This window comes from Geotrypetes seraphini, chromosome 16, assembly GCF_902459505.1.
Source record: "Geotrypetes seraphini chromosome 16, aGeoSer1.1, whole genome shotgun sequence".
NCBI lineage: Eukaryota > Metazoa > Chordata > Amphibia > Gymnophiona > Dermophiidae > Geotrypetes > Geotrypetes seraphini.
The window spans coordinates 40297238-40321057 of NC_047099.1; the positions used below are offsets into that span (position 1 = coordinate 40297238).

General features: G+C 38.6%; 1 protein-coding gene across 3 annotated transcripts in view; it reads right to left on the reverse strand.

Moving 5' to 3' along the window:
* Positions 1-23820, reverse strand: part of PIAS3 (protein inhibitor of activated STAT 3) — a 46378-nt gene that overhangs the window by 17563 nt on the left and 4995 nt on the right. The gene's annotated exons all lie outside the window — the stretch shown is intronic.

Below are 23820 nucleotides of genomic sequence, written 5' to 3' on the forward strand. Positions count from 1 at the left end.
CCTCTTCCATGCTAGTGTAGTTGGACGTTGGGCATGAGCGATTCTCACTTGCTCCCTCCTGTGCTCTCTCAGTACTGAAGATGGCTGCCGAGACTTCCAGCAGCAGTAGTGAGAATTGCTCCTGCTCCAATGTCCTGCTAGACCACATTAGAAGCACGGTAGGCCTGAGGGTCCAGGAGGGGGGTGGGCTGTCACTCTTTGGGGTGGGAGGAAGAGAGAGAGGGAACGGGACGAGCTGACGGCAGGGAAATTGCTGGGTCCTGACAGCAGGAGAATTCCAGGTATGGGGGGCTGATAGCAGTGGTGGTGACAGAGAAGGAATGGTACTGGGAGGGAGTGTGAGCAGACTTGAATATAAACCAAGACCCCCATTTATGGGCCTCAAAATCTCGGTTTATATTCAAGTATATATGGAGAAGATGGGGTTAAATCGATGTTTTTTAATTGCTGTTTATTTAACACAGGATGTAGTTGCAAAGAAAAACAATGGATTTTTTTTATTTAACAACTTATATACTGCATAAAACTATGCAGTTTATACATTTGCTACATACATATTATCCTGATCGCCCTTCAGTTGCTTAACATTTAAAACAAAACAAAAGACAAACATAAATTTCTCATCCCCCCAAAGAAAAATAAGTTTCAAGTTTCTTTATTTTTGATATACCGTCTATCAAAACAAATGTCTAGACAGTGTACAATATAAAAAGATTGTAAGAGACAATTAAAATAGGTAAAGAAAAGCAATATTTTATCAAATATTAAAAATACTAGACGAACAATAGAGACTAAGAATTTGATTACCAAACAAACAACAGAAAAGATAATGATTTTGAGGAAGATTGAAAACCTGGAAAATCAGCAGAAAAACTTAAATTTGAGGATTCTTAATTTTCCGGTTGCCAAGTTTATGTCTCCTCAAGAACTCTTTAAGAACTTTATGTTGAATGTTTTAAAGGTACCTGAAGTAAGTCTTCCCCCGATACAAAGAATTTACTATATAAAACAAATGCAGAAAGAAAAAGCTACAGCGGATGAAAATGTTCAATTAGATGTTTCTGCTATCCTGCAGTCTTCTGATATTGAAATTCAGGGAAGAGCAACTTTATTGGTCTCATTGGTATTTCTTCAGGATAAAGAGATGTTGCTGAAATTATATTTCAATTTAAAGCAGATTTCCTATTTGGGGGAAAGGATATATATATTTCCTGATGTTTCGAGGTGGACGCAGTCCAGAAGGAAAGAATTTCTGTTATATAGATCAAAGGTGATTGCTTTGGGGGCAAGTTTTCAGTTGCGATTTCCTTGTAAATGTTTTATTTCTTATCAGGGAAGTAAATATATTTTCTTTGAACCTGCCCAATTAGGTTTTTTCCTTGAAGGTAAAGGTATCTCTACACAGACCGGATGATACAGGTTAATAATATTGCGGTTAATTTTATTTTGGATAGGTAAGATCTGACTGCTCCATTTCTTAAAGTTTTTTGTTTCCTTTGTATATTCCCCTTTCCCGAGGGGTGTTACTTTCATCTTGTCTCTTCTCCTCAAGTTGTGGACTGTATTATATGATTTATATGGATGTTTAAATTTCAATTCTTGGTATGTAAAATGACTAAGAGAATTATATATTTCTGTATTTCTTAAACATCTTGTATAGGATGCATTAAAATGATAAATAAATAAATAAAAAAAAAAAAAAAAAAATACTAGACGAATTCGGATTAACATACATGAGACGGAAGGAAAGTAGGAGACCAAATACTGTATTGACAAATCATAATATCAATACAGGCATCGTCAATCACAATTTCCACAAAAAAAAAAAATACAGAAAAGCATTGAATATTACATTCAAGGCAAAAATATTTGGAAACATTAGCATAGGAAGGTATTGACAAAAAGCTGTGTTTTTTAACATTTTCTTAAAACTGATCCTCCCCGCACAGAATCGCAGAATGCCAGGCAGGGCATTGCAAAGATTCACGCCAGCCGCAGACATCATTGATGCTCTACTCCTGACATGCACAAGAGATGTCTGGCCCTCAATACTCAATTTAAACAATGCACATAAGAACATAAGCAGTGCCTCCGCTGGGTCAGACCTGAGGTCCATCGTGCCCAGCAGTCCGCTCACGCGGCGGCCCAACAGGTCCAGGACCTGTATCTATACCCCTCTATCCCCTTTTCCAGCAGGAAATTGTCCAATCCTTTCTTGAACCCCCAGTACCGTACTCTGCCCTATTACGCTCTCTGGAAGCGCATTCCAGGTGTCCACCACACGTTGGGTAAAGAAGAACTTCCTAGCATTCGTTTTGAATCTGTCCCCTTTCAACTTTTCCGAGTGCCCTCTTGTTCTTTTATTTTTTGAAAGCTTTATTCAAATTGCCCAATGTGGCCATGTTTCACCAATGGTAGGCTGCTTCAGGGGGGACAACTTTAAATTGAATAGACCTCAGTTTCAAAACTAATTCTCCCCCTCCCCCCTTGAACTAAGCTACCGTGGGCCAGAGCGCTAAATGATAAAATCACATACAAACATAACACTATCATGAATAACTTGGGGACCCTTTTACAAAGCCACGGTAGCGATGCTGCCGCGATAAATGCCCTGACGCCCTGAATGGGCTTCGGTGTATTGTAAGACCCCCCCTTATTCTTTACTCGTAGAAGACGATTATTGAATGTAGTGAATGGGGGGGGGGGGGAGTTCAAACTGATTTTATTGTTATTTATTTAATATTTAGATGGCAGCGGAATAGTGATAATTCATTTTAATTAATAGTGATTTACAGTATTTTAATAAGAGATCATAATTAATTAGATTGGGAATTGTAAGGGGGATAATTGATTTTATTTTTTTTGTATTGTACCACACCTAGGGGGTCCTTTTACTAAGGCGTGTTAACCGATTTAGCGTGCCTTAGTAAAAAGGCCCCCATGTGATTATTATAGTGAAATCAAATTGCATACAGAGAGAAAGAAACAGCCCTGAAAAGAACAGATTAATAAAGGCACATTGTCCATCTTCATCATTCTCCTGCCAAACTTTCATGGTGACCTTATGAGCCCAGAGTTTCTTTTGCATGTTTCAAGGCAACTTGTTATCCAAGAGTGTGGGATGCTCTCAAAAGTGAATCAGTGTTTGCAGAAAGAAGGGTGAGCCAGAGCTATCTGTCTATTCTTCCCACACTTTGTCCTTCAGTCGGCAGCAGTTGGCCAAAGACGTTCAGACTAATGGTCCATCAAGCCCAGTAGCCCGTTCTCACGATGGCCAATCCAGGTCACTAGTACCTGGCCAAAACCCAAGGAGTAGCAACATTCCAGAACCCCAAAGAGTAGCAATATTCTACGCTACTGATCCAGGGCAAGCAGAGGCATCCCCCATGTCTTAATAACAGACTATGGACTTTTCCTCCAGGAACTTGTCCAAACCTTTCTTAAAACCAGCTGCGCTAATCTGCTCTTCCAGAGCTTAACTATTCTCTGAGTGAAAAATTTTCCTCCAATTGGTTTTAAAAGTATTTCCCCTGTAACTTCATCGAGGGTCCCCCTAGTCTTTGTAATTTTTGACGGAGTGAAAAATTGATCCACTTGTTCCCCCAGATAACATCCCACCAACTATTTGGACTGCTAGTTTTCCCCTTCTAAGTTCCACACCGCTAGCTCTTTGATCATTGAGAGCAATCGATAAGTTTAAAGCCCAGTTAAAAAACATTATTTTAATAGGCACCTGAAAAAAAGAAAACAGCGGATATTTGCACTTGAGAACTTTCTGGCAGAAACAAGAAGTTTTAACCTGGGTTTACCATTTCCCCTATTCTTTAAATAATTGTAGTTTTCCCTTTAACCTTTTGTATGTAATATGTGATTTTATGTTATTATTTTTAGTTCATTTGATTTTAGATTGTAAGCTGCCCGGGTTTTACCCTTGGCGTGGGATAGTGAGATATGAGTAAACTTCGGCGGAGCTTGGCAAAATGGTGGTTCGAAGCTGCACCGGGACGTCGTGGTGGTTCTTTTGAACTATTCCTACCTCAGTGAAAAGGAAATCAAAACACCCGGTTTTGCCGAGAGAACAGTTACCTTGGACCAGCCCGATGGGACACATTTGTGCATAAGGCCCAAGAACACAGCAGCCGGAAGATGATGCCTCGGCTGGAGGGAACGCGCAAGCTGAAGCGCATGAGCTCTCCTTCAAGGGTGTCAGCTTGTCTCCGGAGGAACGGAGTCCCCTGGTTCGTCCTGAGGCGTCGGGAGCGGAAGGAGCAGGAGTAGGAGAGGAGCGGTCGATGCCGAGCAAGGTCCGGGACGCCCGGCAGGGCGTGGGAAACCGGTGCCGAGAGGAAGCAGGAGTGTGCAGTGTCAGCTATGCAGCCGCGAGGAGGAAAGGACCAGATAAAAATGGTTTCTGATGTTTCTGCAGCAAATATAATAATAATAACTTTATTTTTCTATACCGCCATAGTCAAACTGACTTCTATGCGGTTCACATAGAAAGAAGGCTGGACAATCAGCGAATTACACAATGCAAGAAGAAGGGAGTTACATGATGATTAGGGAAGCATAGGGAAGGCATACATGAGAGAAAGAAGTTACATAATACATTGGGATTATAAGGGGAAAGAATACCTGAGAGAGGTCATCTGATTAGGCAAGGAATTTGTCAAATAGAGCGGTTTTACTTTATCAGGGGAAATCAGAACTGAGTTTTTGTCCCTACGTATACCTGAAGTCTTCAATATGGAGTCAATTTGGGAGGCCATTTCTAGTCTCCAAATTTCTCTGGGAAGCCAGATACAGCAACTTTCTCAACGTTGTACTGGAGTACTTTCGGAAAGTTTGGATTTAAAGAATAAAGTTTCAGCCTTGGAAAATAAATCAGATGACTATGACACCAGAATAAAATCTTTAGAGATGCAAGCACTAACTTGGGTTAAAGATAGTGCAAGTCTTCATTTCAAGCAAGAAATGGTGGAAAAACTCCATTAGGAGATGTAATTTGCGGATTATTAACTTTCCGAGATTATTTTCCATGTCGGCAATAGATATGTTTAAACGCTATTTAGGTGAAGTTCTGAAAGTACCTGAGTCCTCCTACCCAGCTCTCTCTAAAATATATGATTTACCTGCGAGACCTAAGTCTCAAAATCCCAATCAGCAGACTTTATCTGCATAGTTTGGATTTATCTAATTTCCTGGAGAGGTCAGAAACTGAGACTCAAGTATCAGCTACTTTATTAGTACAGTTTGCTATTGATTCAGATAGGGAATGGATGTTAAAATTGTTCTTCAAATATAAAGATTTTTTCTTTTTTGTTCAATACTATACGGAGGAGGGCTGCAGTCCGGCCATCGGACCAACGGTTGGCTCGGGGGCCCGTTCAAGCTGGACTTCAGTTTTGACTGTTTTGATTTTATTTTCAATTCTTTTTAGTTTATGATATATTTTTTAATCTCACTTATTGTTTTACCACTTATTTTGTTTTATTTTATCATTCAAATTTCATTTAAATTTCCCCAGAATTCTATTGCTTCAACGGTTCTCCCTCTGCATCTATTCTTATCTCCCCTCTTTTTTCAACCTTTCAAAGTCCTTTAGATCATTGTAGTCTTATTAGAATGTTTATTTTCTTATTTTTCTCATCTATTCTCTATTTTATTTCTTCATTACTCTACTAATTGTCATTTTTCCAGGTACTTTAGTTAGATTGTGAGCCTTCGGGACAGTAAGGGAATTTCTAAGTACCTATTTTACTTATAATTTTAATGCACCCTATTGTCTATTTTTCTGTAAACCGCTTAGAATCCTAACAGAGTTTAGCGGTATATAAGAAATAAATTACATTACATTATACGAATGTATCCAGATGTTTCACGCCCGACCCAGAAGAGAAGAAAACAGTTTCTAATATTGAGACCTTGGGTGATTCAGTTGGGGACGACCTTTGTTCTGAGGTACCCCTGTAAATGTGTTATGGTATATAAAGAGAACAGATATGTTTTCTACAAACCGCAGCATTTATCTAAATTCATTTCATCTCAGGATAGTAAGTAATTATTCACTCTGATTCTTTTAAATCTGTTTAGAGAGAAAATGTTCAACGGCAGTCGGGCCTCCTTTTGGTTTTCCTTGTTATTTAATTTGTAGGTTAATTTCAGCAAATTTCAGCTCTGTCTCTATTAGATAGTGGACCAACTATATTGTGTAACCAAAAATTTACCTTATATTTTTTGGATTTGATATTTTGGTTTTCATGATATTTTTTCTTGTGTTTTGATTGAGATTGTCAAAATTATAAAATCAATAAACAAAGAATTTTTTTAAAAAAAGTAAACTTGGAAACTTTAGGACATGAAGCGTACAACTTGCGCCCCCCCTTTACCTTCAGACACTGCCACGGAGCTACAGATCACGGAGGCAGGGATCACGAAGTTGTAAGTGCGCATGCGTGCTTAGGGTTTTATTATGATAAATAAGTAAAAATGAAGAAAAACAGAACCATGGATTTCCAAGAAAGTCAGAGAGGTCACCAGTGGATAGAAAAGTAAAAAAAAACCAGTCACAATCTTCAAGATGAGCAACAGAAGAAACCTCTTGTGATGAAGGAATAGTCTTTTATTCTCACAGACATTAAATTACATTACATTAGGGATTTCTGTTCTGCCATTAACTTGCGGTTCAAGGGGGATTACAAATGGATTGTCTGGAGATTAGAAGCATTTAAATAAATAAAGAAAAAAAAGAAAGAAAGAAATTTTTTAAAAAAAGCATTTAGGGAGTAGTTTGTACATTCTTTGAGTTGTTAAGGATTACATCTGAGTTATCATGATATTGGAAGTTCATATGTAGTAGTTGCAGGTGATGCTTGAGACATTTCTGATTGTGTTAGTTCGGTTTTATGTGTTTTATGAATAGAAGGTTTTTTATTTCTTTTTTGAAGGTTTTGTAGTCTGTGGTCGTGTAAGAACTGTTATAGGGGAAAACACCCTCCATGGATTCAAGTCAAAGTTAGACAAGTTCCTGCTGAACCAGAACGTACGCAGGTAAGGCTAGACTCAGGGCACTGGTCTTTGACCTAAGGGCCGCCGCGTGAGTGGACTGATGGGCACAATGGACCACTGGTCTGACTCAGCAGCGACAGGATGACTGTGTTTTGTTTTTATTTTATACCCACTGTTGTTCTGTTTCTCTTGGTTTTTAAGTGGGAATTATTTCTTCTGTTTGCTTTTATAAGTAAAAAAAATGAAACACAATCTTAACGTATGATAAATACAATAAATCATGTTTCTATTCAACTACATTTTGTAATGTCTCTAATATAGCTGTTTCCCTCCCAAATTCCCTGACTTCTGCTCAATACCCAATATCTAGGGGGGGATATAAGTAAAAAATGAAACACAATCTAACCCCCCCCCCCCCAATATGATAAATACAATAAACCTTGTTTCTATTGAACTACATTTTGTAATGTCTCTAAGATAGCTGCTTCCCTCCCAAATTCCATGACCTCAGCTCAACACCCAATAATATGAAAGGGGGGGGGGTATAAATAAAAAATGAACACACTCTAACACCCCCCCCCCATATGATAAATACAATAAACCTTGTTTCTATTCAACTACATTTTGTAATGTCCCTAAGATAGCTGCTTCCCTCCCAAATTCCATGACCTCAGCTCAACACCCAATAATATGAAAGGGGGGGGTATAAATAAAAAATGAAACACACTCTAACACCCCCCCCCATATGATAAATACAATAAACCATGTTTCTATTCAACTACATTTTGTAATGTCCCTAAGATAGCTGCTTCCCTCCCAAATTCCATGACCTCAGCTCAACACCCAATAATATGAAGGGGGGGGGGGTATAAATAAAAAATGAAACACACTCTAATACCCCCCCATATGATAAATACAATAAACCATGTTTCTATTGAACTACATTTTGTAATGTCCCTAAGATAGTTGCTTCCCTCCCAAATTCCATGACCTCAGCTCAACACCCAATAATATGAAAGGGGGGGGGGTATAAATAAAATGAAACACAATCTAACACCCCCCCATATGATAAATACAATAAACCATGTTTCTATTCAACTACATTTTGTAATGTCTCTACTCAACTCAACACCCAATATGTAGGGGGGGGTCCTCTTCCATTCAAAATAAAACTCACACTCACAATCCCATCTTGCCCCCCCCCCTTCCTAAATGTCTGCTGCTGCCCTGCAGCCACACACTAACTTCTGTTTGAAACAGGCTAAATATCATTCGGGGTGGGGGGGGTTAAATTCCTTTATCTACATTTCCCCCTCCCCTGATTCAACCTTTTGGAGGGTGCTGCTATCCCATAATTCCATTTTCCAGACAACCGTTTCACGGAGGGGAGGGGCAGAGCTAACCCACCCCATACAGTTCCATTTGGGAGTAGCCCATTCTGCAGCGGGGGGGGGGGGGGAGAGAGCACCTCTTATCTTTCTCTTGGGGAGGGGGGTGATCTATGACTGCATTCCCCCCCCCCCTCTTGTCTCTCAGTTTCGGCCTCCCTGACAGCCTCGCGCTGTTGTCGGAGGGAGGAAAGGGCGGGGCGATTTGCTTTCTCGGTGGTTGCCGAGTCCCGGGGCCGCTCCCCCCCCCCCACACCACCACCTCCCGCCCGCCGGTACCTTCAGCTCGGTCGCCTCCGCCATCTTGAGAGCTGCCGGCACCGAGCGGGGGGGGGGGGGGGGGAGGGGAGGGTCGCGAGCGAAATATAAACCCCACACCGTGGCACGCTCCACATCAGCGCTATTGAGAGAGGCAAAGAGAAAAGGCGCGAACACACACACACCACAAAACACACTACAACACTTCTGAGAGAGAGACAGGAATAACACACTATATATATAAAAAAAAACACTTAGCAAAACACTACTGCGTGTGTGAGAGAGAAAGAAAGTCACACTAAAAAAAAGGTCACACTGAGATGCCACAACACTACTGAGAGACGTGAAAAGAGAAATATCCACACAAAAATAAAACACACCAAAACACATACTACACTAAGAGAGAGGAACAGAAATACACAGTAAAAATCACCAGACGAAGACACACACCACCACAATACTGTGTCAGAGAGGGAAAGAAAAATACTAAGACAGTACTGAGAGACAGAAATACAAAAAACACAGACACACAACTCTTTTGAGAGAGAGAAAGAGAGACAGAAATAACACACTACAAAAAAACCACTACTGCGTGTGTGAGAGAGAAAGAAATTCACACTAAAAAAAAGGTCACACTGAGATGCCACAACACTACTGAGAGACGTGAAAAGAGAAATATCCACACAAAAATAAAACACACCAAAACACTAAGAGAGAGGAACAGAAATACACAGTAAAAATCACCAGACGAAGACACACACCACCACAATACTGTGTCAGAGAGGGAAAGAAAAATACTAAGACAGTACTGAGAGACAGAAATACAAAAAACACAGACACACAACTCTTTTGAGAGAGAGAAAGAGAGACAGAAATAACACACTACAAAAAAACACTACTGCGTGTGTAAGAGAGAAAGAAAGTCACACTAAAAAAAGGTCACACTGAGATGCCACAACACTACTGAGAGACGAGAAAAGAGAAATATCCACACAAAAATAAAACACACCAAAACACATACTACACTAAGAGAGAGGAACAGAAATACACAGTAAAAATCACCAGACGAAGACACACACCACCACAATACTGTGTCAGAGAGGGAAAGAAAAATACTAAGACAGTACTGAGAGACAGAAATACAAAAAACACAGACACACAACTCTTTTGAGAGAGAGAAAGAGAGACAGAAATAACACACTACAAAAAACCACTACTGCGTGTGTGAGAGAGAAAGAAATTCACACTAAAAAAAAGGTCACACTGAGATGCCACAACACTACTGAGAGACGTGAAAAGAGAAATATCCACACAAAAATAAAACACACCAAAACACTAAGAGAGAGGAACAGAAATACACAGTAAAAATCACCAGACGAAGACACACACCACCACAATACTGTGTCAGAGAGGGAAAGAAAAATACTAAGACAGTACTGAGAGACAGAAATACAAAAAACACAGACACACAACTCTTTAGAGAGAGAGAAAGAGAGACAGAAATAACACACTACAAAAAAAACACTACTGCGTGTGTAAGAGAGAAAGAAAGTCACACTAAAAAAAGGTCACACTGAGATGCCACAACACTACTGAGAGACGTGAAAAGAGAAATATCCACACAAAAATAAAACACACCAAAACACATACTACACTAAGAGAGAGGAACAGAAATACACAGTAAAAATCACCAGACGAAGACACACACCACCACAATACTGTGTCAGAGAGGGAAAGAAAAATACTAAGACAGTACTGAGAGACAAATACAAAAAACACAGACACACAACTCTTTTGAGAGAGAGAAAGAGAGACAGAAATAACACACTACAAAAAAACACTACTGCGTGTGTAAGAGAGAAAGAAAGTCACACTAAAAAAAGGTCACACTGAGATGCCACAACACTACTGAGAGACGAGAAAAGAGAAATATCCACACAAAAATAAAACACACCAAAACACATACTACACTAAGAGAGAGTAACAGAAATACACAGTAAAAATCACCAGACGAAGACACACACCACCACAATACTGTGTCAGAGAGGGAAAGAAAAATACTAAGACAGTACTGAGAGACAAATACAAAAAACACAGACACACAACTCTTTTGAGAGAGAGAAAGAGAGACAGAAATAACACACTACAAAAAAACACTACTGCGTGTGTAAGAGAGAAAGAAAGTCACACTAAAAAAAGGTCACACTGAGATGCCACAACACTACTGAGAGACGAGAAAAGAGAAATATCCACACAAAAATAAAACACACCAAAACACATACTACACTAAGAGAGAGGAACAGAAATACACAGTAAAAATCACCAGATGAAGACACACACCACCACAATACTGTGTCAGAGAGGGAAAGAAAAATACTAAGACAGTACTGAGAGAGAAATACAAAAAACACAGACACACAACTCTTTTGAGAGAGAGAAAGAGAGACAGAAATAACACACTACAAAAAAACACTACTGCGTGTGTAAGAGAGAAAGAAAGTCACACTAAAAAAAGGTCACACTGAGATGCCACAACACTACTGAGAGACGAGAAAAGAGAAATATCCACACAAAAATAAAACACACCAAAACACATACTACACTAAGAGAGAGGAACAGAAATACACAGTAAAAATCACCAGACGAAGACACACACCACCACAATACTGTGTCAGAGAGGGAAAGAAAAATACTAAGACAGTACTGAGAGACAGAAATACAAAAAACACAGACACACAACTCTTTTGAGAGAGAGAAAGAGAGACAGAAATAACACACTACAAAAAAACACTACTGCGTGTGTGAGAGAGAAAGAAATTCACACTAAAAAAAAGGTCACACTGAGATGCCACAACACTACTGAGAGACGTTAAAAGAGAAATATCCACACAAAAATAAAACACACCAAAACACATACTACACTAAGAGAGAGGAACAGAAATACACAGTAAAAATCACCAGATGAAGACACACACCACCACAATACTGTGTCAGAGAGGGAAAGAAAAATACTAAGACAGTACTGAGAGACAAATACAAAAAACACAGACACACAACTCTTTTGAGAGAGAGAAAGAGAGACAGAAATAACACACTACAAAAAAACACTACTGTGTGTGTAAGAGAGAAAGAAAGTCACACTAAAAAAAGGTCACACTGAGATGCCACAACACTACTGAGAGACGAGAAAAGAGAAATATCCACACAAAAATAAAACACACCAAAACACATACTACACTAAGAGAGAGGAACAGAAATACACAGTAAAAATCACCAGACGAAGACACACACCACCACAATACTGTGTCAGAGAGGGAAAGAAAAATACTAAGACAGTACTGAGAGACAGAAATACAAAAAACACAGACACACAACTCTTTTGAGAGAGAGAAAGAGAGACAGAAATAACACTACAAAAAAACACTACTGCGTGTGTGAGAGAGAAAGAAATTCACACTAAAAAAAAAGGTCACACTGAGATGCCACAACACTACTGAGAGACGTGAAAAGAGAAATATCCACACAAAAATAAAACACACCAAAACACTAAGAGAGAGGAACAGAAATACACAGTAAAAATCACCAGACGAAGACACACACCACCACAATACTGTGTCAGAGAGGGAAAGAAAAATACTAAGACAGTACTGAGAGACAGAAATACAAAAAACACAGACACACAACTCTTTTGAGAGAGAGAAAGAGAGACAGAAATAACACACTACAAAAAAACACTACTGCGTGTGTGAGAGAGAAAGAAATTCACACTAAAAAAAAGGTCACACTGAGATGCCACAACACTACTGAGAGACGTGAAAAGAGAAATATCCACACAAAAATAAAACACACCAAAACACTAAGAGAGAGGAACAGAAATACACAGTAAAAATCACCAGACGAAGACACACACCACCACAATACTGTGTCAGAGAGGGAAAGAAAAATACTAAGACAGTACTGAGAGACAAATACAAAAAACACAGACACACAACTCTTTTGAGAGAGAGAAAGAGAGACAGAAATAACACACTACAAAAAAACACTACTGCGTGTGTAAGAGAGAAAGAAAGTCACACTAAAAAAAGGTCACACTGAGATGCCACAACACTACTGAGAGACGAGAAAAGAGAAATATCCACACAAAAATAAAACACACCAAAACACATACTACACTAAGAGAGAGGAACAGAAATACACAGTAAAAATCACCAGACGAAGACACACACCACCACAATACTGTGTCAGAGAGGGAAAGAAAAATACTAAGACAGTACTGAGAGACAAATACAAAAAACACAGACACACAACTCTTTTGAGAGAGAGAAAGAGAGACAGAAATAACACACTACAAAAAAACACTACTGCGTGTGTGAGAGAGAAAGAAATTCACACTAAAAAAAAGGTCACACTGAGATGCCACAACACTACTGAGAGACGTGAAAAGAGAAATATCCACACAAAAATAAAACACACCAAAACACTAAGAGAGAGGAACAGAAATACACAGTAAAAATCACCAGACGAAGACACACACCACCACAATACTGTGTCAGAGAGGGAAAGAAAAATACTAAGACAGTACTGAGAGACAGAAATACAAAAAACACAGACACACAACTCTTTTGAGAGAGAGAAAGAGAGACAGAAATAACACACTACAAAAAAACACTACTGCGTGTGTGAGAGAGAAAGAAATTCACACTAAAAAAAAGGTCACACTGAGATGCCACAACACTACTGAGAGACGTGAAAAGAGAAATATCCACACAAAAATAAAACACACCAAAACACTAAGAGAGAGGAACAGAAATACACAGTAAAAATCACCAGACGAAGACACACACCACCACAATACTGTGTCAGAGAGGGAAAGAAAAATACTAAGACAGTACTGAGAGACAAATACAAAAAACACAGACACACAACTCTTTTGAGAGAGAGAAAGAGAGACAGAAATAACACACTACAAAAAAACACTACTGCGTGTGTGAGAGAGAAAGAAATTCACACTAAAAAAAAGGTCACACTGAGATGCCACAACACTACTGAGAGACGTGAAAAGAGAAATATCCACACAAAAATAAAACACACCAAAACACATACTACACTAAGAGAGAGGAACAGAAATACACAGTAAAAATCACCAGACGAAGACACACACCACCACAATACTGTGTCAGAGAGGGAAAGAAAAATACTAAGACAGTACTGAGAGACAAATACAAAAAACACAGACACACAACTCTTTTGAGAGAGAGAAAGAGAGACAGAAATAACACACTACAAAAAAACACTACTGCGTGTGTAAGAGAGAAAGAAAGTCACACTAAAAAAAGGTCACACTGAGATGCCACAACACTACTGAGAGACGAGAAAAGAGAAATATCCACACAAAAATAAAACACACCAAAACACATACTACACTAAGAGAGAGGAACAGAAATACACAGTAAAAATCACCAGACGAAGACACACACCACCACAATACTGTGTCAGAGAGGGAAAGAAAAATACTAAGACAGTACTGAGAGACAAATACAAAAAACACAGACACACAACTCTTTTGAGAGAGAGAAAGAGAGACAGAAATAACACACTACAAAAAAACACTACTGCGTGTGTGAGAGAGAAAGAAATTCACACTAAAAAAAAGGTCACACTGAGATGCCACAACACTACTGAGAGACGTGAAAAGAGAAATATCCACACAAAAATAAAACACACCAAAACACTAAGAGAGAGGAACAGAAATACACAGTAAAAATCACCAGACGAAGACACACACCACCACAATACTGTGTCAGAGAGGGAAAGAAAAATACTAAGACAGTACTGAGAGACAAATACAAAAAACACAGACACACAACTCTTTTGAGAGAGAGAAAGAGAGACAGAAATAACACACTACAAAAAAACACTACTGCGTGTGTGAGAGAGAAAGAAATTCACACTAAAAAAAAGGTCACACTGAGATGCCACAACACTACTGAGAGACGTGAAAAGAGAAATATCCACACAAAAATAAAACACACCAAAACACATACTACACTAAGAGAGAGGAACAGAAATACACAGTAAAAATCACCAGACGAAGACACACACCACCACAATACTGTGTCAGAGAGGGAAAGAAAAATACTAAGACAGTACTGAGAGACAAATACAAAAAACACAGACACACAACTCTTTTGAGAGAGAGAAAGAGAGACAGAAATAACACACTACAAAAAAACACTACTGCGTGTGTAAGAGAGAAAGAAAGTCACACTAAAAAAAGGTCACACTGAGATGCCACAACACTACTGAGAGACGAGAAAAGAGAAATATCCACACAAAAATAAAACACACCAAAACACATACTACACTAAGAGAGAGGAACAGAAATACACAGTAAAAATCACCAGACGAAGACACACACCACCACAATACTGTGTCAGAGAGGGAAAGAAAAATACTAAGACAGTACTGAGAGACAAATACAAAAAACACAGACACACAACTCTTTTGAGAGAGAGAAAGAGAGACAGAAATAACACACTACAAAAAAAACACTACTGCGTGTGTGAGAGAGAAAGAAATTCACACTAAAAAAAAGGTCACACTGAGATGCCACAACACTACTGAGAGACGTGAAAAGAGAAATATCCACACAAAAATAAAACACACCAAAACACTAAGAGAGAGGAACAGAAATACACAGTAAAAATCACCAGACGAAGACACACACCACCACAATACTGTGTCAGAGAGGGAAAGAAAAATACTAAGACAGTACTGAGAGACAGAAATACAAAAAACACAGACACACAACTCTTTTGAGAGAGAGAAAGAGAGACAGAAATAACACACTACAAAAAAAACACTACTGCGTGTGTGAGAGAGAAAGAAATTCACACTAAAAAAAAGGTCACACTGAGATGCCACAACACTACTGAGAGACGTGAAAAGAGAAATATCCACACAAAAATAAAACACACCAAAACACTAAGAGAGAGGAACAGAAATACACAGTAAAAATCACCAGACGAAGACACACACCACCACAATACTGTGTCAGAGAGGGAAAGAAAAATACTAAGACAGTACTGAGAGACAGAAATACAAAAAACACAGACACACAACTCTTTTGAGAGAGAGAAAGAGAGACAGAAATAACACACTACAAAAAAACACTACTGCGTGTGTGAGAGAGAAAGAAATTCACACTAAAAAAAAGGTCACACTGAGATGCCACAACACTACTGAGAGACGTGAAAAGAGAAATATCCACACAAAAATAAAACACACCAAAACACTAAGAGAGAGGAACAGAAATACACAGTAAAAATCACCAGACGAAGACACACACCACCACAATACTGTGTCAGAGAGGGAAAGAAAAATACTAAGACAGTACTGAGAGACAGAAATACAAAAAACACAGACACACAACTCTTTTGAGAGAGAGAAAGAGAGACAGAAATAACACACTACAAAAAAACACTACTGCGTGTGTAAGAGAGAAAGAAAGTCACACTAAAAAAAGGTCACACTGAGATGCCACAACACTACTGAGAGACGAGAAAAGAGAAATATCCACACAAAAATAAAACACACCAAAACACATACTACACTAAGAGAGAGGAACAGAAATACACAGTAAAAATCACCAGACGAAGACACACACCACCACAATACTGTGTCAGAGAGGGAAAGAAAAATACTAAGACAGTACTGAGAGACAGAAATACAAAAAACACAGACACACAACTCTTTTGAGAGAGAGAAAGAGAGACAGAAATAACACACTACAAAAAAACACTACTGCGTGTGTGAGAGAGAAAGAAATTCACACTAAAAAAAAGGTCACACTGAGATGCCACAACACTACTGAGAGACGTGAAAAGAGAAATATCCACACAAAAATAAAACACACCAAAACACTAAGAGAGAGGAACAGAAATACACAGTAAAAATCACCAGACGAAGACACACACCACCACAATACTGTGTCAGAGAGGGAAAGAAAAATACTAAGACAGTACTGAGAGACAGAAATACAAAAAACACAGACACACAACTCTTTAGAGAGAGAGAAAGAGAGACAGAAATAACACACTACAAAAAAAACACTACTGCGTGTGTAAGAGAGAAAGAAAGTCACACTAAAAAAAGGTCACACTGAGATGCCACAACACTACTGAGAGACGAGAAAAGAGAAATATCCACACAAAAATAAAACACACCAAAACACATACTACACTAAGCGAGAGGAACAGAAATACACAGTAAAAATCACCAGACGAAGACACACACCACCACAATACTGTGTCAGAGAGGGAAAGAAAAATACTAAGACAGTACTGAGAGACAAATACAAAAAACACAGACACACAACTCTTTTGAGAGAGAGAAAGAGAGACAGAAATAACACACTACAAAAAAACACTACTGCGTGTGTGAGAGAGAAAGAAATTCACACTAAAAAAAAGGTCACACTGAGATGCCACAACACTACTGAGAGACGTGAAAAGAGAAATATCCACACAAAAATAAAACACACCAAAACACTAAGAGAGAGGAACAGAAATACACAGTAAAAATCACCAGACGAAGACACACACCACCACAATACTGTGTCAGAGAGGGAAAGAAAAATACTAAGACAGTACTGAGAGACAGAAATACAAAAAACACAGACACACAACTCTTTTGAGAGAGAGAAAGAGAGACAGAAATAACACACTACAAAAAAACACTACTGCGTGTGTGAGAGAGAAAGAAATTCACACTAAAAAAAAGGTCACACTGAGATGCCACAACACTACTGAGAGACGAGAAAAGAGAAATATCCACACAAAAATAAAACACACCAAAACACATACTACACTAAGAGAGAGGAACAGAAATACACAGTAAAAATCACCAGACGAAGACACACACCACCACAATACTGTGTCAGAGAGGGAAAGAAAAATACTAAGACAGTACTGAGAGACAGAAATACAAAAAACACAGACACACAACTCTTTTGAGAGAGAGAAAGAGAGACAGAAATAACACACTACAAAAAACCACTACTGCGTGTGTGAGAGAGAAAGAAATTCACACTAAAAAAAAGGTCACACTGAGATGCCACAACACTACTGAGAGACGTGAAAAGAGAAATATCCACACAAAAATAAAACACACCAAAACACTAAGAGAGAGGAACAGAAATACACAGTAAAAATCACCAGACGAAGACACACACCACCACAATACTGTGTCAGAGAGGGAAAGAAAAATACTAAGACAGTACTGAGAGACAGAAATACAAAAAACACAGACACACAACTCTTTAGAGAGAGAGAAAGAGAGACAGAAATAACACACTACAAAAAAACACTACTGCGTGTGTAAGAGAGAAAGAAAGTCACACTAAAAAAAGGTCACACTGAGATGCCACAACACTACTGAGAGACGTGAAAAGAGAAATATCCACACAAAAATAAAACACACCAAAACACATACTACACTAAGAGAGAGGAACAGAAATACACAGTAAAAATCACCAGACGAAGACACACACCACCACAATACTGTGTCAGAGAGGGAAAGAAAAATACTAAGACAGTACTGAGAGACAGAAATACAAAAAACACAGACACACAACTCTTTTGAGAGAGAGAAAGAGAGACAGAAATAACACACTACAAAAAAACACTACTGCGTGTGTGAGAGAGAAAGAAATTCACACTAAAAAAAAGGTCACACTGAGATGCCACAACACTACTGAGAGACGTGAAAAGAGAAATATCCACACAAAAATAAAACACACCAAAACACTAAGAGAGAGGAACAGAAATACACAGTAAAAATCACCAGACGAAGACACACACCACCACAATACTGTGTCAGAGAGGGAAAGAAAAATACTAAGACAGTACTGAGAGACAGAAATACAAAAAACACAGACACACAACTCTTTAGAGAGAGAGAAAGAGAGACAGAAATAACACACTACAAAAAAACACTACTGCGTGTGTAAGAGAGAAAGAAAGTCACACTAAAAAAAGGTCACACTGAGATGCCACAACACTACTGAGAGACGTGAAAAGAGAAATATCCACACAAAAATAAAACACACCAAAACACATACTACACTAAGAGAGAGGAACAGAAATACACAGTAAAAATCACCAGACGAAGACACACACCACCACAATACTGTGTCAGAGAGGGAAAGAAAAATACTAAGACAGTACTGAGAGACAGAAATACAAAAAACACAGACACACAACTCTTTTGAGAGAGAGAAAGAGAGACAGAAATAACACACTACAAAAAAACACTACTGCGTGTGTGAGAGAGAAAGAAATTCACACTAAAAAAAAGGTCACACTGAGATGCCACAACACTACTGAGAGACGTGAAAAGAGAAATATCCACACAAAAATAAAACACACCAAAACACTAAGAGAGAGGAACAGAAATACACAGTAAAAATCACCAGACGAAGACACACACCACCACAATACTGTGTCAGAGAGGGAAAGAAAAATACTAAGACAGTACTGAGAGACAGAAATACAAAAAACACAGACACACAACTCTTTTGAGAGAGAGAAAGAGAGACAGAAATAACACACTACAAAAAAACACTACTGCGTGTGTAAGAGAGAAAGAAAGTCACACTAAAAAAAGGTCACACTGAGATGCCACAACACTACTGAGAGACGAGAAGAGAGAAATATCCACACAAAAATAAAACACACCAAATCACATGCTACACTAAGAGAGAGGAACAGAAATACACAGTAAAAATCACCAGACGAAGACACACACCACCACAATACTGTGTTAGAGAGGGAAAGAAAAATACTAAGACAGTACTGAGAGACAGAAATACAAAAAACACAGACACACAACTCTTTTGAGAGAGAGAAAGAGAGACAGAAATAACACACTACAAAAAAACACTACTGCGTGTGTGAGAGAGAAAGAAATTCACACTAAAAAAAAAGGTCACACTGAGATGCCACAACACTACTGAGAGACGTGAAAAGAGAAATATCCACACAAAAATAAAACACACCAAAACACTAAGAGAGAGGAACAGAAATACACAGTAAAAATCACCAGACGAAGACACACACCACCACAATACTGTGTCAGAGAGGGAAAGAAAAATACTAAGACAGTACTGAGAGACAGAAATACAAAAAACACAGACACACAACTCTTTTGAGAGAGAGAAAGAGAGACAGAAATAACACACTACAAAAAAAACACTACTGCGTGTGTAAGAGAGAAAGAAAGTCACACTAAAAAAAGGTCACACTGAGATGCCACAACACTACTGAGAGACGAGAAAAGAGAAATATCCACACAAAAATAAAACACACCAAAACACATACTACACTAAGAGAGAGGAACAGAAATACACAGTAAAAATCACCAGACGAAGACACACACCACCACAATACTGTGTCAGAGAGGGAAAGAAAAATACTAAGACAGTACTGAGAGACAGAAATACAAAAAACACAGACACACAACTCTTTTGAGAGAGAGAAAGAGAGACAGAAATAACACACTACAAAAAACCACTACTGCGTGTGTGAGAGAGAAAGAAATTCACACTAAAAAAAAGGTCACACTGAGATGCCACAACACTACTGAGAGACGTGAAAAGAGAAATATCCACACAAAAATAAAACACACCAAAACACTAAGAGAGAGGAACAGAAATACACAGTAAAAATCACCAGACGAAGACACACACCACCACAATACTGTGTCAGAGAGGGAAAGAAAAATACTAAGTACTGAGAGACAGAAATACAAAAAACACAGACACACAACTCTTTTGAGAGAGAGAAAGAGAGACAGAAATAACACACTACAAAAAAACACTACTGCGTGTGTGAGAGAGAAAGAAATTCACACTAAAAAAAAGGTCACACTGAGATGCCACAACACTACTGAGAGACGAGAAAAGAGAAATATCCACACAAAAATAAAACACACCAAAACACATACTACACTAAGAGAGAGGAACAGAAATACACAGTAAAAATCACCAGACGAAGACACACACCACCACAATACTGTGTCAGAGAGGGAAAGAAAAATACTAAGACAGTACTGAGAGACAGAAATACAAAAAACACAGACACACAACTCTTTTGAGAGAGAGAAAGAGAGACAGAAATAACACACTACAAAAAAACACTACTGCGTGTGTGAGAGAGAAAGAAATTCACACTAAAAAAAAGGTCACACTGAGATGCCACAACACTACTGAGAGACGTGAAAAGAGAAATATCCACACAAAAATAAAACACACCAAAACACTAAGAGAGAGGAACAGAAATACACAGTAAAAATCACCAGACGAAGACACACACCACCACAATACTGTGTCAGAGAGGGAAAGAAAAATACTAAGTACTGAGAGACAGAAATACAAAAAACACAGACACACAACTCTTTTGAGAGAGAGAAAGAGAGACAGAAATAACACACTACAAAAAAACACTACTGCGTGTGTGAGAGAGAAAGAAATTCACACTAAAAAAAAGGTCACACTGAGATGCCACAACACTACTGAGAGACGTGAAAAGAGAAATATCCACACAAAAATAAAACACACCAAAACACTAAGAGAGAGGAACAGAAATACACAGTAAAAATCACCAGACGAAGACACACACCACCACAATACTGTGTCAGAGAGGGAAAGAAAAATACTAAGACAGTACTGAGAGACAAATACAAAAAACACAGACACACAACTCTTTTGAGAGAGAGAAAGAGAGACAGAAATAACACACTACAAAAAAACACTTAGCAAAACACTACTGCGTGTGTGAGAGAGAAAGAAATTCACACTAAAAAAAGGTCACACTGAGATGCCACAACACTACTGAGAGACGTGAAAAGAGAAATATCCACACAAAAATAAAACACACCAAAATAACACACTACAAAAAAACCCAACAACCCACAGTGACACTTAGCAAAACACTACTGCATTTGTGAGAGAAAGAAATTCACACCAAAAAAAAGGTCACACTGAGATGCCACAACACTACTGAGAGACGTGAAAAGAGAAATATCCACACAAAAATAAAACACACCAAAACACTAAGAGAGAGGAACAGAAATACACAGTAAAAATCACCAGACGGAGACACACACCACCACAATACTGTGTCAGACAGAGGGGAAGAAAAATATTAAGCACAGTACTGAGAGAAAGAGAAATACATAAACATAGACACAACACAACACTTCTGAGAGAGAGAGAGACAGATATAACACACTACAAAAAAAACAAACAACAACCCACAGTGACACTTAGAAAAACACTACTGCGTGTGTAAGAGAGAAATAAATTCACACTAAAAAAGGTCACACTGAGATGCCACAACACTACTGAGAGACGTGAAAAGAGAAATATCCACACAAAAATAAAACACACCAAAACACATACTACACTAAGAGAGAGGAACAGCAATACACAGTAAAAATCACCAGACGAAGACACACACCACCACAATACTGTGTCAGAGAGAGGGGAAGAAATATATTAAGACAGTACTGAGAGAAAGAGAAATACACAGACACAACACAACACCTTTGAGAGAGTCAAGGAAATAGAAATACACAACAATACTGTGTGAGCAAGAGAGAGACAAGAAAGCAAAATACACATTTAAAAAAAAAATCAATCACACTGAGACACATACTACTGCTATTAATTATTACTATAGGGCTTCTAGACGCACACAGCGCTGTACAAAGTCATAAAGAGTAAGAAAGTCTCTGCTCAAAAGAGCTTACAATCTAAACAGGCAAGACAGACAAACAAAATGTCATGGATACAACACTTCTGAGGGAAAGAGAAATACACACACAAAAAAACAAAACACCAAGACACATACCACACATACTACTGAGAGACAGGGAACATACAGGTAATTATTTTGCACCAGGGGCAAAACAGGGGTAAGTGACTTGCCCATGGTCACAAGGTGCTACAGTGGAAATGGCTACTGAGCTAGCCATTAGGCTACACTAAAAACAACACACTGAGACACATACCACAACACTACTGAGATAAAAGAGAAATACACACACAAAAAAATACACTTGAGACACACACAGCATCACTACTGAGAGAAAAAAAGAGAAATACTAAATCAAAATGCACAAACACACATCACAACACTACTGAGAGAAAGAAAGACAAGGAAAGAGAATACACACTAAATAAAAAACCAACAACACTGAAACACATAGCACAATAGAGAGAGACTGAGAAAGAGAAATACACACTAAAAAAAAGCAACAACACAACACCAGAGAGAAATACACATAGCACATGACAGTGACGAAATGCACATTAAGACTTACACCTTAATAGTACAGGGAGAGAGAAATACACACATGTCAAGTTACTGACTAAAAATACACCAAGACACACTATAGGGAGAGAGAAATGCACATAGCACACAATACTGACTGACTACCAAAACACAAAGCACCACACTACACAGAGAAAGAGAAATACTAACTGAAAAATCACACTGAGACCCACAACACTACTAAGAGAAATGCACATAGAACATAACAGTGGCTAAAAATACACGGAAACACACACCACAATACTACACAGAGTGAAAATGAAATAATACAATGCTGACAAAAAACACACTGAGACATATAGTTCTACAGGAAGAGGGAGATAGAGAACTTAGCGAAAGAGAATAATACCACAGTACACGCCACACAATATGACTAAACAAACATGGATCACATTATACACACAAGGGAAAGAAAAATAATTTACAGCACACAACACTGAAAACACATCAAGACTTACCACAATACAAAGAGAGATCCTGATTGGTGAGGCCCGACTTTAGTACAAGAAGAGGCGGTCGGAGCATACCGCAAGTGATTTCCTTCACTCGCCGGCACTCCAGCTGCCCTTTCCTGCCTCTCCGGCTGCCTTCTCCTGTCTCCCCTGCTAAAAACCGTATTCGCGGTTTTTCAACATTTGCGGGGGTTCCTGGAACTGAACCCCCACGAATATTGGGGGAGTACTGTAAGAAGGCAGGAGAAAGGAGATATGATAGAGATGTTTAAATACACAGGAGGTGAATTTCAATTGAAAGGAAGCTTTGAAATGAGGGGGGCT